At 32.0% G+C, this 14481-nt stretch overlaps 1 protein-coding gene across 2 annotated transcripts in view; it reads left to right on the forward strand.

Annotated features, from left to right (window-relative positions):
• The window catches only part of raw (NDT-like domain-containing protein raw), a 249203-nt gene that overhangs the window by 11416 nt on the left and 223306 nt on the right, over positions 1–14481 (forward strand). The gene's annotated exons all lie outside the window — the stretch shown is intronic.

Consider the following 14481-nt stretch of genomic DNA (forward strand, 5'->3'; position numbering starts at 1 on the left):
GTCCTTTTCGTCAATGGACCAATCGGCAGAACTAACCAGAAGAACGGGAAGAGTAATTGAGACGTCACACGCGGATTAATTTCAGAAATACAAAAATTTTGACAAAAAAAAAATAATAAAAAAAACACGGAACTTCCTCATTACAAACGCTATCTTCATTGGTACATATTAAGACGGTACAAACTAACATTGGTATTTGTATATAAAAATGTGAAAATTTGTATTAAAATTCAAATTTTCTTCGTCGGTAACCTGTAATTAAACATGTCGTACCTTCGGTGAGACAAGGGCACAACTGTTAAAAAAATCTTAAAATAAGTTAAGTAGGCCAATGTGCCTTAAAAACATCATTTTATCTGGAAAAACAAATTCATCCATTAAGTTTTATTTGACACTTCATATACATATACAATATATTTACATATAAGGGCGGGCATATTGCCTTAAGGCAATTTCTTCCTACCTACCCAAACCGTTCAGTTTGAGAAAATTATAAATACATGGGCATATTGAATCTTACAATTTTATAAAAAAATCAAAAGCAAAGATTAACAAAAATAAATATATTTAAAAAAAATTAACACTACACTATGAAGAGAGGAGAGGGGATGGGAAGGAAAGAAGAAGGAGAAAGGAACAAATGAAATATTTAGAAAGTGACATTTTAATCTTGACTTAAATGTAAACAAAGAAGGGGCGCCTCTAACTCTAGTAAGTAGATTATTCCACAATCGAGCGGCTACTGCTGTGAAAAAGGAGGCAAGAAAATTAGAGCGATGACAGGATATTGAAAGGGTTCTCTTATTACTAGAACGAATAGATAGTCCGTGTTGTGAAAGAGGTTGGATGAGCTCTCTCAGATAAACAGGCGAAGTGGGATTATTTAAAATATTGTGAAGAAGTGATAGAATGTGAATGTTCCTTTTATGCCTGATACTGAGCCAGTGTAGTTGCGTGCGATACTCGGTTATGTGGTCAAATTTGCGAAGATTAAAGATACAACGAATACAAATACTGTGCAATCGTTCTAACTTATCAAGCAATTCAAGTACAGTCTCATTTTGGCAGAGGGCGATACTGCCTCGTCGCATTGGCAGAATAACATGATATGATTCTACAAAAAGCTTAAAATGTCTCTAGTTAAAAAATACAGTATATCTAATTGTGCACTTGTCTTACCGAAGGTACGATGTTTAGAAAAAAAAGTAAAGATGTTCTTTTTTTCATACAGACAACTTAATAAATTTTAACTTCCCATAAGAATACAGACCCAGGGCTGGTATTGCGAACGCAATTAAAGCGCGTTTTTACGTACTAAATACACGTTATAGCGCGCTGTTAATGTGTTTGGAATACCAGCCCTGATATATTAAATTGTTTGTCGTTTGTTAATTTATTGTTACCGCTGCAGTCTATTTATATATCCTTGATTTCCTGTACCCCATTATGGAATTATATATGTAGCCATAGAATTAAGAATAGTCCAGAAGTAGCGTATATTTAAATACATCGGACTGTGTCCAATAATTCTCCCACTTAGACACACTTTCGCCGCGCGCATACTTGAAGTCACCGAGTAATATTGCCAGATCGCGAAGAATATAACCATAACACAAATGTAAGGTAAAAAAAAAACAATTTGTTATTTTTTCTAAAAATTTATTGTGCACTCGGAAAAATTGATCGACACAACAGAGCAGATAAGTAAAGGATCATTTAATAAGAGTAATTGAATTAATGAACTTTAAACTTAAAATATAAAACAAATTTTCTTTTACATAAAACAGACCTAAATTATAGACCTTTAAAAATTTATTCAAAATTGTAAATGCATGCACGCATGTTAATAAAAGAAAATAAAATAAAATAAAATAAAACTAATATTTTTATATCGTGTTAACTAATACTTAATGTTTTAAAGATGATGTTGGCCAAATGTCCACCACGACGTTGTTTAATCCGAGGTTCAATTTTCATTATTTCTCTTATTATATGAGCAAAGTAGGATAAACATTTTTACTACCCTGGCAGCACTAACGAAATTTCCATTTTGTTTCTTCGACGATCTGACAGATGGAAAAATAATTCAATTTTTAAGTAATTCATTTGCGACAAACACATTCATTTGATAATTACACGTGAAATGTGATTGTATCCTGTTTCTTTAAGATCCTAGCAGTATTTCTACACTTTAAAAGGACACAACACGGCATAGTTGAATTCAAATAAGGAGTTGCGTAATGAGCGAGTCTACAAAGAAACTAATGGGTCAAAACGTAAACCCACTCATTTATGAGTAGTTGAGTCGCCTTCTGTTTGATGTGCGTATGCGGTTTCTGGACTTTCTTGTATTCTTTTGCCCTATATCTTTCTCTTTAGCCGTCTTATGCTCTTTTTTTTTCATATTACGTATTGACGAGTTCTCAGAATTCTCTGTTCTGAGGATGAGCATTATCACGAGAAGTACGCGTACGCAGGTACTCGGATGTTAACGTCAATAATGGTTTCATTATTGCTATTTTCCATACAGTATACAGTCAGATGAAAGATGTCTCTGCAAACACGTTTAATTGCTTGAGTAATCTTTTCATTGTCTCGCAGTTTGTGTATTTTATTAAAGTCTGTTTATTTACATTACGACTTGTTTAGTGACGGAGTTTGTTCTGTTAGCAAATATTACTAACCTCGTAATTTAAATTAAAAATTAGCTCTAGAGATTCGGAAAATTTGGAAAATTACATCCACAATATTTCATTCAATAAATAATAAATACGTTTATGTGTAAAAAAAAAGTCGGAGGAAATAAGTACATTTATGTGTAAACATATAAATATAATGATACCAAAAAATTCAGATGCCAGCAAAAATACATTTATATACAATCTTAAATGTCAACAAAAACAAATACTATTATATGTAAACTGAAATGTCAACAAAAACACATTCCGGTATCTATAAATTGAAATGTCAGCAAAAATACATTTATGTGTTAATTTAATTGTCAACAAAATAAATACATTTATGTGTAAACCTAAAGATCGGTTATTATTCGATTCAGAACACAACTCCAGGGGTGGTATTCTGAATCGATTGATCGATCGATTTTGTACCGATGTAGATAGTGATTGTAATTGCCCCCCCAGGAACGCGAATTAAACGCTATCTTCATCGAGACGGTACAAAGTAACATCGATATTTATGTACGAAAATGGGTATATTTGTTTGTAAATTCAGAGTATTTTCGTCGGTAATCTGTAATTGAATATGTTTAGAAAAAAAATATATATATTGTATTTTTCATACACAAAACTTAACTTTACTTGAAAAAATAAAACTTAAAATAAAATATGCATCAGCAAAAATACATTTATATACAATCTTAAATGTCAACAAAAATAATTACATTTATGTGTAAACTGGAATATCAGCAAAAATGCATTTATGTGTTATCTTAAATGTCAACAATAATACGTTTAATAGAAATGTCAGCAAAATACATTTATGTATAAACTCAAATGTCAACTAAAACAAATACAATTATATGTAAACTGATTTGTAAACAAAAACACATTCAGGTATCTATAAATTGAAATGTCAGCAAAAATGCGTTTATGTGTTAATTTAAATGTCAACAAAACAAATACATTTATGTGTAAACCTAAAGATCGGATATTATTGTGTCACAAAAAAACTTAAACGTCACTAAAAATTAATAACATATTGAATTATAATGACGTAAAGGAAATGCACACCTAACTGCCATGACGAGTCTTCAGTAGTCTGGTATTAGATGGCTTGTTTGTTCCTGTGGGCGCTCAGTGGTCAAACAGATTAATTATTACACTCGGAGACAACTTACTCGTACGTGGGTTCGCATCCCAAACCGGTCGCGGTGTAAAATGTAATTAGACCACTGCTTTGAAATAGACACCCACTAATATTGATAATCTACAGGGCTGTATTGAGTACTGTCTATTTAATAATTATATGAACTATACTATCCGCGTCCGGCGGAAAAAGTAATACAGTTCTGTGTGTGAAATAGAACCAGAATTTTGGACGCTGTTTTCGACTTACGAGGATGCGCGGTGCCATACAATTTTGATAATAAGTAAAATATATTATTTAAAACAAATTATTACTAAACAGTTATTTACAAATTACGAGTCAAAAAAAAAGAAAGATACACGGTTTAAAAATAATATTACCAGTTATTAAAATACTTAAAAAATTAAATATTTGGTGATAGAAATACTTTGAACCTGTAAAAAAAAGAGAAAAAAAAGTAAGAAAGACACATATTAGTAAAAAAAACTAAAACAATTTTGAATAACACTAAACGAAGATTTTTATTTTTTAAATTACATGTATTATTATTTAAGTCTACTACTTAAGTAACTAATATAAATATACACATAAATACATACCTACTGATAAAAAAAATTGATAAGATAAATATTTTGTACTTTTAAATAAAATCAAGAAAGGAAAAGAAAAAAAAACATTAATAAAGAAATTTAAACAATTTTGAAGAATACTAATTAATCTAGAACTATTGGGTACTAGCTTCTCCTACCAATGAAATACAGGTAAAGGGCCGTCCTATATAAACTAAACTTAACATGGAATGAGTCACCAACGTCTTGGTACTTATTGCCTAGAACGTGAAGTCTATTGATGACTGTATTTTTACCATATATTTTTATTTTAACATTGTTTTTCTGTTATTCTCTCGCAAATCATCGCATTGGGGAAATAACGTTCTATGTAGATTTTTTTTTAAAATGAAAGTTTGAAATTAAGAAGCTCAATTTCAGGAAGCTGAACTTTTGAAGCTACTAGAAATCTATTGCCAGCAATATCTAATACATATATGTTTTTATGCGTTAACATTTATTGACCTGAAATTTTAATAGATCTAGTCAAAGATTGAATAGTTTACTTGAAATCCATTATTGTAAATCCAGACTAGGGCAAAGACACTCCAAAACTGTTCAATGCATTTCATAAGGACAATATTGATAGAGATTAATTATTTTGATTTGATTCGATTGAAATTTCTGTTGAAATTATGGATAAAAAAACAGATTTAAATAGCTTATTTTCTTTATGAATAGCATTATAATTTATTTATGCTTTATTAAGTTAGTTCATAACATCTTAAGAACTAATATAAACTTTTAGTAACATTACATTTTTTTTATCAAAATTTCTCATTAACATATTTTTTCAAATTAATGTTAAATAAATTATTATGAAAATAAAACTTTGTTATCAGTGTTACACAATTTTATTCTTTTACAAGAACACAACTATAGTTTCGGGAGAGCACTCCTCCCATCGACGGGTGATATAAAACTAATATAATAAACACAGAATATTGTTCACAATGTCATCGAATCTAAACAAAAAATAAACAGATTAATCAGTGAAACTTAGAGCAGGGGGTTTTTATTCTTATCTAAGGTGTTGGCATATGAATGGATGGTTATCTTAAGTACAGATATGAAAACATGGACAAAACATTAAGTCGAATTTATTTCTTAAAATTTAGCACATAAGTGGTTTAGCACATAAGTTTAGCACATATGTGCTAAATTTTAAGAAATAAATTCGACTTAATGTTTTGTCCATGTTTTCATATCTGTACTTAAGATAACCATCCATTCATATGCCAACACCTTAGATAAGAATAAAAACCCCCTGCTCTAAGTTTCACTGATTAATCTGTTTATTTTTTGTTTAGATTCGATGACATTGTGAACAATATTCTGTGTTTATTATATTAGTTTTATATCACCCGTCGATGGGAGGAGTGCTCTCCCGAAACTATAGTTGTGTTCTTGTAAAAGAATAAAATTGTGTAACACTGATAACAAAGTTTTATTTTCATAATAATTTATAATGAAGTGTTACGAAGTGAATGCCGATTCAATTAAAAATATAATGTTAAATATTTCAATCTTTTCAATCTCCTTTATTTCTTCAGGTAACTCATTGCACAGCTTCAATCCCTTGAACATTGAGTTTTGAGATTCAGTTTTTCTCCTCATTGGTAATTTTATTTTTTTTTATCCCTTGTTTCATATGCATGACATTGTTGGTTAAATTTTATTATTGATTTTATTTTATTCACCCCCTTAATTATTTTATGTATAAAAATTGCTACATTTTATTTAATTTGCTGCTTTACTGTGAGCAAGCTAATTTCTTTGTGCATTATTTCTACATTAGAATAGATTTTTGTTTTGAGTTTAATCCTCATCGCCTTAATTTAAAGAATTTGTATATTTTGAATTTCTCCTTCATTACATAAAAAAAGAATGGAAGAACGGTAATTTATGTGTGGACATATGATTGTTTTATATATAAGAACACTACTCTTTATATATATTACATTTCGCAATCTTCCCATAAAAGAAATTTTCTTTTGTTACATATTGAGAATGTGTTTTGAAATTCAAATATCTATTCAAGTAAACTCCGAGAATACTTTTATCATAATCAGTAAACGTGAAGCAGCGTAAAAAGGCGCGTTAGTCTTTTTTACTCTTTTTCGCGTTTTGCACGGCAATGTTCACGCGACAACGCTTATTTTTCGGAACATAATTTCAAACTACCGTTCTATGAAGCATCATCTCTATTTTATTATTCCTCAGTGGGAAATGCAATATTTTCTTTACTTGTATAGGAAAAACGTGTGCTTCGAAAATGTGAACAAATAATCTTATGTACTGTGAGCTTTAAGTAAATTAAAATAACATTAGATTTTTTTAATTTTTCGCATTCTCGATACAGATCTGTAGATTGTCTCATAATTTACTAAAGGGAAACAAAAAATATTGACGTAATCAATATTTTTAGCCGATTACTTACATATTTTGCATATTTTATTGGTACCTGCGTTGTCCTGGGTACTGGGTTACTGATTACATCATGTATTTTATTGTCATATGAGATGAAGACGATTTGAGAGAAGAAAATACAGAAGTCTAGCCATAAACAGGGCTCATAACATTTCATTACCTGGTTTATGCGATCTTTTTACACAATGTATTTTTATATCCTCGGAATCAACGGCATAATTCATAAAAAAAATATCGTTAATTTTCATGTCGGCTTTGATCAATTATCATCTATTTTATGAATAAAGCAACTTTCGGTTTTTAAATCAATTGATTTCTTAAATTTCAATTGATTTATTTTATACATTATAATGTATGTGCATTTACAAAAAATATATTCATGCCAGGATAAACACGAAAAAAAAATAACGCTAAAATTTGCATGTGAAAAAATGGTTCAATAAAAATGACCAGTAATCAGAGTAAAGGGAAGCTATCTGAACTTTCTTTCGATAACACGAAAGATGTCGATATCCGAGGAGATACGGTTGAGTAAAGACATTGCTCTTCCTACTGGCATTATCATTGGAAAACAGTTTAAAGTCTTCTGGTTTAAATCTGGTTTAGAGATTCATAATTTTACTATGGTTTTGATGTACAATTTTAAGATTATCAACTCGTTTACATACCTGGGATGCAATAGTTATGAATCTTCTCTATGCCCTAGAAAGTGGTTAATTTGGGGATATTTATTTTTTTCACGCGACAAATTTTTACTTCATATATGGCCACACTGATGATTAAACGTCAAAAAATATGAACACGTGAAATCAAACATGATGATTTTCGTTTAGAACATTATTGCGACACAAAACACTTAACCTGGTTGTATTGACCAAACTGTATTAGTTTTTATTGATTGATTTGGTGTTTATTTTGTATTTAAACTTATAATTAGAAATCCATATATAAAGAACTCCATATTTAAACTTATAATGTTTATATTTGTAAAAATAAAATAAAGTGTTCAGTAGACTCAAATCAGTGTTTGATTTCTAATTATAAGTGTATTAGTTTTATTTCCGTTTTTGAAGCAGTTTTATACACCATTTGACGTTTAATGATCAGTGAGACCATTATATGAAGCAAAGTGTCGACGCATTAAAAAAAATGAAACTTTCAAATTAATCACTCTCTAGGGGTTAGAGAAGATCCAGAATACCACCAATGGGTCCCACAGTCACCAGTGACAACAATATACAGGTAGAAATCAGGAAGAGAATAATGGCTGCCAACCGTTGCTATTACGCGCTTAGGAAATGATTACGGTCCAAACTAATACGAAAAAATACTAAGATAATTATGCTTTCGAAACAAATACTATTGAGGCAACCATTGCAGTTTTCTAAATAAGATTCCTCAGAGTTGTCCACGGCCCTGTGAGAGAAAACAACCATTCGCGTCGTCGCTACAATAGGGAGCCACATGAAATCTACGGAGCGCCCGATGTAATCAACTCCATCAAGGCGGGGCGCTTGAGGTGGGCTGGCCATATAATTAGAATGGTCGACGAAAACCCCATACAGCGCCAAACTCTCTGTGCCACAAGGACGACGAAGACCGGGAAGGCCTGAAATGCGACGGATGGACTGCATCAGGGCGGATACGACAGCGTTGGAAGTGAGGAGCCGGAGAGGAAGGGCAGCAGACCGGCAAGAGTGGAGGAGACTCCTGGATTCAGCCATGACCCACCCGGGGCTGTCGAGCTTATGATGATGATGACTTTTATCATGGTAAGCCTAATTTATTTATTTTATTAGGTAAACAAACAGTATGTACACAAATATTGCCAATTACTTTGTATATTCGTGTAAGAAACTCATGCACACACCAAAAAAATTGTTTACACTTAACACAATAATTTTAATTATGTTCAATATAATAAATGTAAAAGAAACGAAATGAAAAAATATGTACATAATAAAAAAATAAAATATCTGCTTCTCTCAAAATTTGTATAATTTTTGAGCTAAATTTACATACATTGTCACAAAAAATATCAGCCTCGGAAATATATTGTTATATTGGTCGCATATTCTAGTTGTTGTCGATTGTTTAAAATAGTTTGTTGACGCGTTTTCTGTGTAAAACAGAAGATTTTGTCTTGTTGGTCTAGATGGCACACGGAATGGAAGTCTTTTAGTAGGTTAAGAGAATCAATTTTATTATTTATTAATTTGAGTAAAAATAACTGGTCTAACATTATTCTTCGATTTTTAAGAGAGTTTATTCCATGGTACTGCATACTTTCAGCATGGTTAGAGAAGTTAATGTTTAACCGGTAGTCGACCTGGTTAAAAAAAAATTGCTGGACAGTTTCTAGTCTATTAATACTTACATTATAGTAAGGTGACCAAATAGTATCATAATACTAGTCATGTAATATTTTCAGATCACGGAACGGAAGTTGACTCAAAATATGTTTTGGTACAATCCACCCACGTAATATATGTTACGTACATACAATACTACTTGCTTCGTGATTGTTTCATATCACCTGATAACGTCCCATTGGTACAGTTAAATAATGAATATTAAAAGCTCAGGTTCATTCATAAGATTCATCACTCATCTCAGATACAGAGTAACTGTATACGTATACATACATACGTGTACTAATCTCATACTGTTACGAACTTGTAAATAAAACATTCTCATTAATTCAGAGTCTGGCTGATTTCACAAAGCTCGTACAAATTCCCTCGGCACAATATTGCTAGCGTGGATCAATGTTAAATTTATGGTATTATTATTTAATTAAAAAAATGTTCAGTGGCAACTCTCTTGTCATGTACTTAATAAAAAATCTTTGTTTTCAAAAGATTCGCGTATTTTTATTTTTTGAATTTACATTTACTGCTTTCAATGCCCTGATCGCCGCCAGAGCAACCTAAGTATATACAGTCAATTTGTCTGTCACCCTCAATCAAATTTTCCCAATTCTGACGGCGATGGGGTATGTTAGTTCATTAGCTTGTTAGTAAACCAGAAGAAACAAGTCCGATCGGGAGAGCCAGAACCGTGACCGCCCCTCCACTAGCCGAATAATTTAAACCGATTAAGCTCAAGAAAATAAAACCATTGTTTGTAAATTCACTCTATTCCTAGCACCACCCTTTCAAGACAAAAACCTAGTATCAGCCTATTCAAAATCTAGCATCCTAGTCAAGACCTATCAACTAACCTATCAACCGACCCATCAACCACCTAACAACCACACGCAATATGAAAATCCAATCCTATCCAGGACAGCGCCCCCAACCACCACGGCGGCGAAGGAGCAGTCCAGCCCGACCCCCGACCGACCCGACAAACATCAACAGATGAAAGAATTTAAGGAATAAAGATGTTCAAATATGAGCGAAATGGTGAATGTTACACAGTGTGTAAAGTGGCCACTTAAACCAGCCAATGGCAGGTCATAAGCCCTGTAGATGACTACACTACTATATTTCCTTCCTTTAAATGTTCTTCATCTCTGTTGTAATATGTTAATTATATGAAACAGTTCTTTAATGTACGCTATAGGAACTTATATTTATATATATTATTCCTCTGTACGTGTGATGTCACTGAACTCCTTCTAAACGGCCAAACCGATTTACGTGCGGTTTTCAGAGAAATATAGATCTTTGCGCTGTGCGTGTTCGTAGATGTTAAAATCTTCAATCTAATATGTAAAAAATAAGTAAGGAGCATAAATGTTTTATTCATCGTTCTACCAGGGTTGCATTCGAGGAGAATGCATTTACAAAAAAAAATGGAAAGATTTTGTTTTTATGTGAATAAAAAAGTACGTTTTTGAATGTTTACAAACAGAATTGGTTTTTTGTGGATCTTAATCAGATTCTTTCCTTAAATTCCTTTTAATTTCTTTCCGTTTATTTCTTTTTACTAGATTTCAGATAATACTTAAATAATAATAAATTCAATACATTATTAAAATCGTATTCCTACATAAGTACATCCCTTTGTTGGTGCAAAGACCGGAGTTTGACGTTTGCAAAAATAATGCCATATTAAAAAAAATAAAAAATGTTTTGGAATTCAATTCCATAAACAAGTACCTACTTAAATTCAATATTTGAATATTAACTATTTTTAGTTTTGAAATTTAATCATCAACAGTACCTAGGTACCTACTTATCAATGAAAAGTCTTTTTCTAGGCTAATAGCAGGCAAGCCAACGATCGGGAAGAATAACATCTGGCGGGTCCGCTAGTTAGCTATAAAGGAATTACAAAAATATAAATATGAAAGACCTTAGATCTTACGGGAACTTTAGAGTTACGAGCCATAAGATGCACCCGAATACAGCCGAACGTAATCCGAAACATCCCGACTGCAGTTTCAGCTAAATTTTCGGCCAATTTTTGCCCGAAACCAAAGCCGCGGCCGAAACTCGTTTTACTGGCTGAAACCGAAAGTTCAGTCCGTCACTAATTATTTATGACAAGGATCTGCGATCTTCTCTGTTGTGCTATTTAAGTTGAGCTTATGAATCTAGCCCCGGGATTCGAACCGAGGTGTGGGGGCCCCACGCGCCTACTCACGACTTGAAATCACACCCAAACACGAAGTAAGTTAGGCCTCGATTCTCGAACTAATACACTAAAATAATGTTAAATTACTGTCAATACATAAAGCTAGGGTTTCCTAGGACAGCGGTGCCCGTATTTTAACGGCCGTAGTGAACGGTGATGCAGTAGACAGCCGTCGTAACGTCGACTAGAGAGTGGTTTCTTAGGAAAACGGTGTTAAATGGTGTTGATAACACCGTTTTCCTAGAAAACCACACTCTAGTCACCGTTACGACGGCTGTCCACTGCATCACCGTTCACTACGGCCGTTAAAATACGGGCACCGCTGTCCTAGGAAACCCTAGCTTAACGGCTAATTACTGTATGGAATAAAAAATATAATCATATAAAAATAAAATAAAACACGAAAATCATTATTCTTTCAAGCGAAGTGTTAGAAAGTTAAACATGTATTAACATATTACAACAGAGACGAAGAACATTTTAAAGGAGGTAATATAGAAGTCTAGGCATCTACAAAGGCTTATGACCTGTCATTGGCTGGTTGAAGTGGCCACTTTGCACACTGTGCAAAATTCACAATTTTCCCCATATTTGAACATCTATATCCCTTTAATTATTTTTTATGTTGATGTTTGTGAAGTTAAAGAGCTGAAACCTTTATTATGCGGGTGATATTAAGTCTTTAACTTCACAAACATCAACAGATTAAAGAATTAAAGGGGTATAGATGTTCAAATGTGGGCAGGATGGTGAATGTTACACAGTGTGCATTTAAGCAGCCAATGACAGGTCATAAGCCCTGTAGATGCCTAGACATCTATATTACCTTCTCTAAAATGTTCTTCGTCTCTGTTGTAATATGTTAATATTAACACCTCCCCAGGGAGTTGAATCCAATTCTTGTCTATAAAAAATTGGGCAAACTCAAAATATTGTTTTTAATTTATGAAAAAACATAATTTTAAGACAACTTGACACTTAAATCGTTTTAGTTTAATAGGTAAATAATTGGTTTTATCGCTCTGGCGACATCATCAGACTAGTATGGTTTTAAATATGTCCAAACTATATATGTCGCCGCCAAATAGTTAAATCAGTCACTCAACTGAACGGCTAGGATGTTCGTTCATGATATGCCGGCATTCAACTAAATGGCTATGCCGTAACGTGTTGGCGGTTGTAAGCTAGCCCTTTGAAAACGGCCGAACCCAAAGCCGCCGGGGTAGGTTAAGATATGTTGGGTTAATTACAAAAAAAAAAAATACTTAACTTTTAAGTAAAAGGATTAATTATTAAGTGAAATTAAGGATTTTAAGTTTAGTAAAAAACTTTTTTTTTATTTTCAATTTTAACCCAATCTATCCTTACCTTACCTAACCTCACATAAAAAATGATTTGTGTAAAAGCGCTTAGCAAGGAAGTTCAGTGTTACGGGAAATTGGATGTAATATTATTTTTTTTACACGCGGCAAAAATGACAGCATTTAATTTTACGGCCATGTTTCTGGAAAAAAAATGATAAAATTTGAAAAAATCGTTTTAATAAAAAACAACTACATCGAAAAGTTACCGGTGCTGAAACTTTTAATGCGTGAAAAACTGTTGAATATAATATGTCAGTTAATTGATGAAATGCAGAAGAATGAACATTTTCGTCTTAGATTCGAAGCTAAAGGTGCTGAAACTTTTAATGTGTGAAAAACGGTTGAATAGAAGTAAATTGTTGAAATGCAGAAGAATGAAAATTTTCGTCCGAGATTCGAAACTAAAGGTGCTGAAAATTGTAATGTGTGAAAAACAGTTAAATGTACTATATGTAAGTAAATTGCTGAAATGCAGAAGAATGATCATTTTCGTCCAAGAATCGAAACTAAAGGTGCTGAAACTTTTAATGTGTGAAAAACGGTTGAATAGAAGTAAATTGTTGAAATGCAGAAGAATGAAAATTTTCGTCTGAGATTCGAAACTAAAGGTGCTGAAAATTGTAATGTGTGAAAAACAGTTAAATGTACTATATGTAAGTAAATTGCTGAAATGCAGAAGAATGATCATTTTCGTCCAAGAATCGAAACTAAAGGTGCTGAAACTTTTAATGTGTGAAAAACGGTTGAATAGAAGTAAATTGTTGAAATGCAGAAGAATGAAAATTTTCGTCTGAGATTCGAAACTAAAGGTGCTGAAAATTGTAATGTGTGAAAAAAACAGTTGAATGTAATATGTAAGTAAATTGCTCAAATGCAGAAGAATGATCATTTTCGTCCAAGAATCGAAACTAAAGGTGCTGAAACTTTTAATGTGTGAAAAACGGTTGAATAGAAGTAAATTGTTGAAATGCAGAAGAATGAAAATTTTCGTCCGAGATTCGAAACTAAAAGTGCTGAAAATTGTAATGTGTGAAAAACAGTTGAATGTACTATATGTAAGTAAATTGCTGAAATGCAGAAGACTGATCATTTTCGTCCAAGAATCGAAACTAAAGGTGCTGAAACTTTTAATGTGTGAAAAACGGTTGAATAGAAGTAAATTGTTGAAATGCAGAAGAATGAAAATTTTCGTCCGAGATTCGAAACTAAAGGTGCTGAAAATTGTAATGTGTGAAAAACAGCTGAATATACTATATAGTATTTAATTTACTTACATACGTAAGTAAATTACTGAAATGCAGAAAGGTGCCGAAATTATTTCTTAGTATGATTCGTGTGTTAAACGCAATATGCAAGTAGGTTATTTCCTAAAAAATCATTTGATAATATTATTTTTTCGCTTAAAATTCGTCCCTTGATAAGATATTTGGTTATCTAACTATCCACTTAAAGAATTATAAAAAATACAGTTATTTTAGTTTATTTTAAGTAACTTTCCACTACGAAATGTTATTTTTGCGATTTTTAAAACAATAGTTTCATCCTAAGTTTTTTTTTAATGCTCGAAATGGAATTAAATATCGGAAAAAAAAATTGTAGACACAAGTGATCCATAAATTCATCTTAAATCCACAAATTTGTAATAATTAGTGATCGGTTTCATCACT

This window comes from Micrasema longulum, unplaced genomic scaffold, assembly GCF_059751315.1.
Source record: "Micrasema longulum isolate JH-2025_06_02 unplaced genomic scaffold, ASM5975131v1 h1tg000271l, whole genome shotgun sequence".
Classification (NCBI taxonomy): Eukaryota; Metazoa; Arthropoda; class Insecta; order Trichoptera; family Brachycentridae; genus Micrasema; species Micrasema longulum.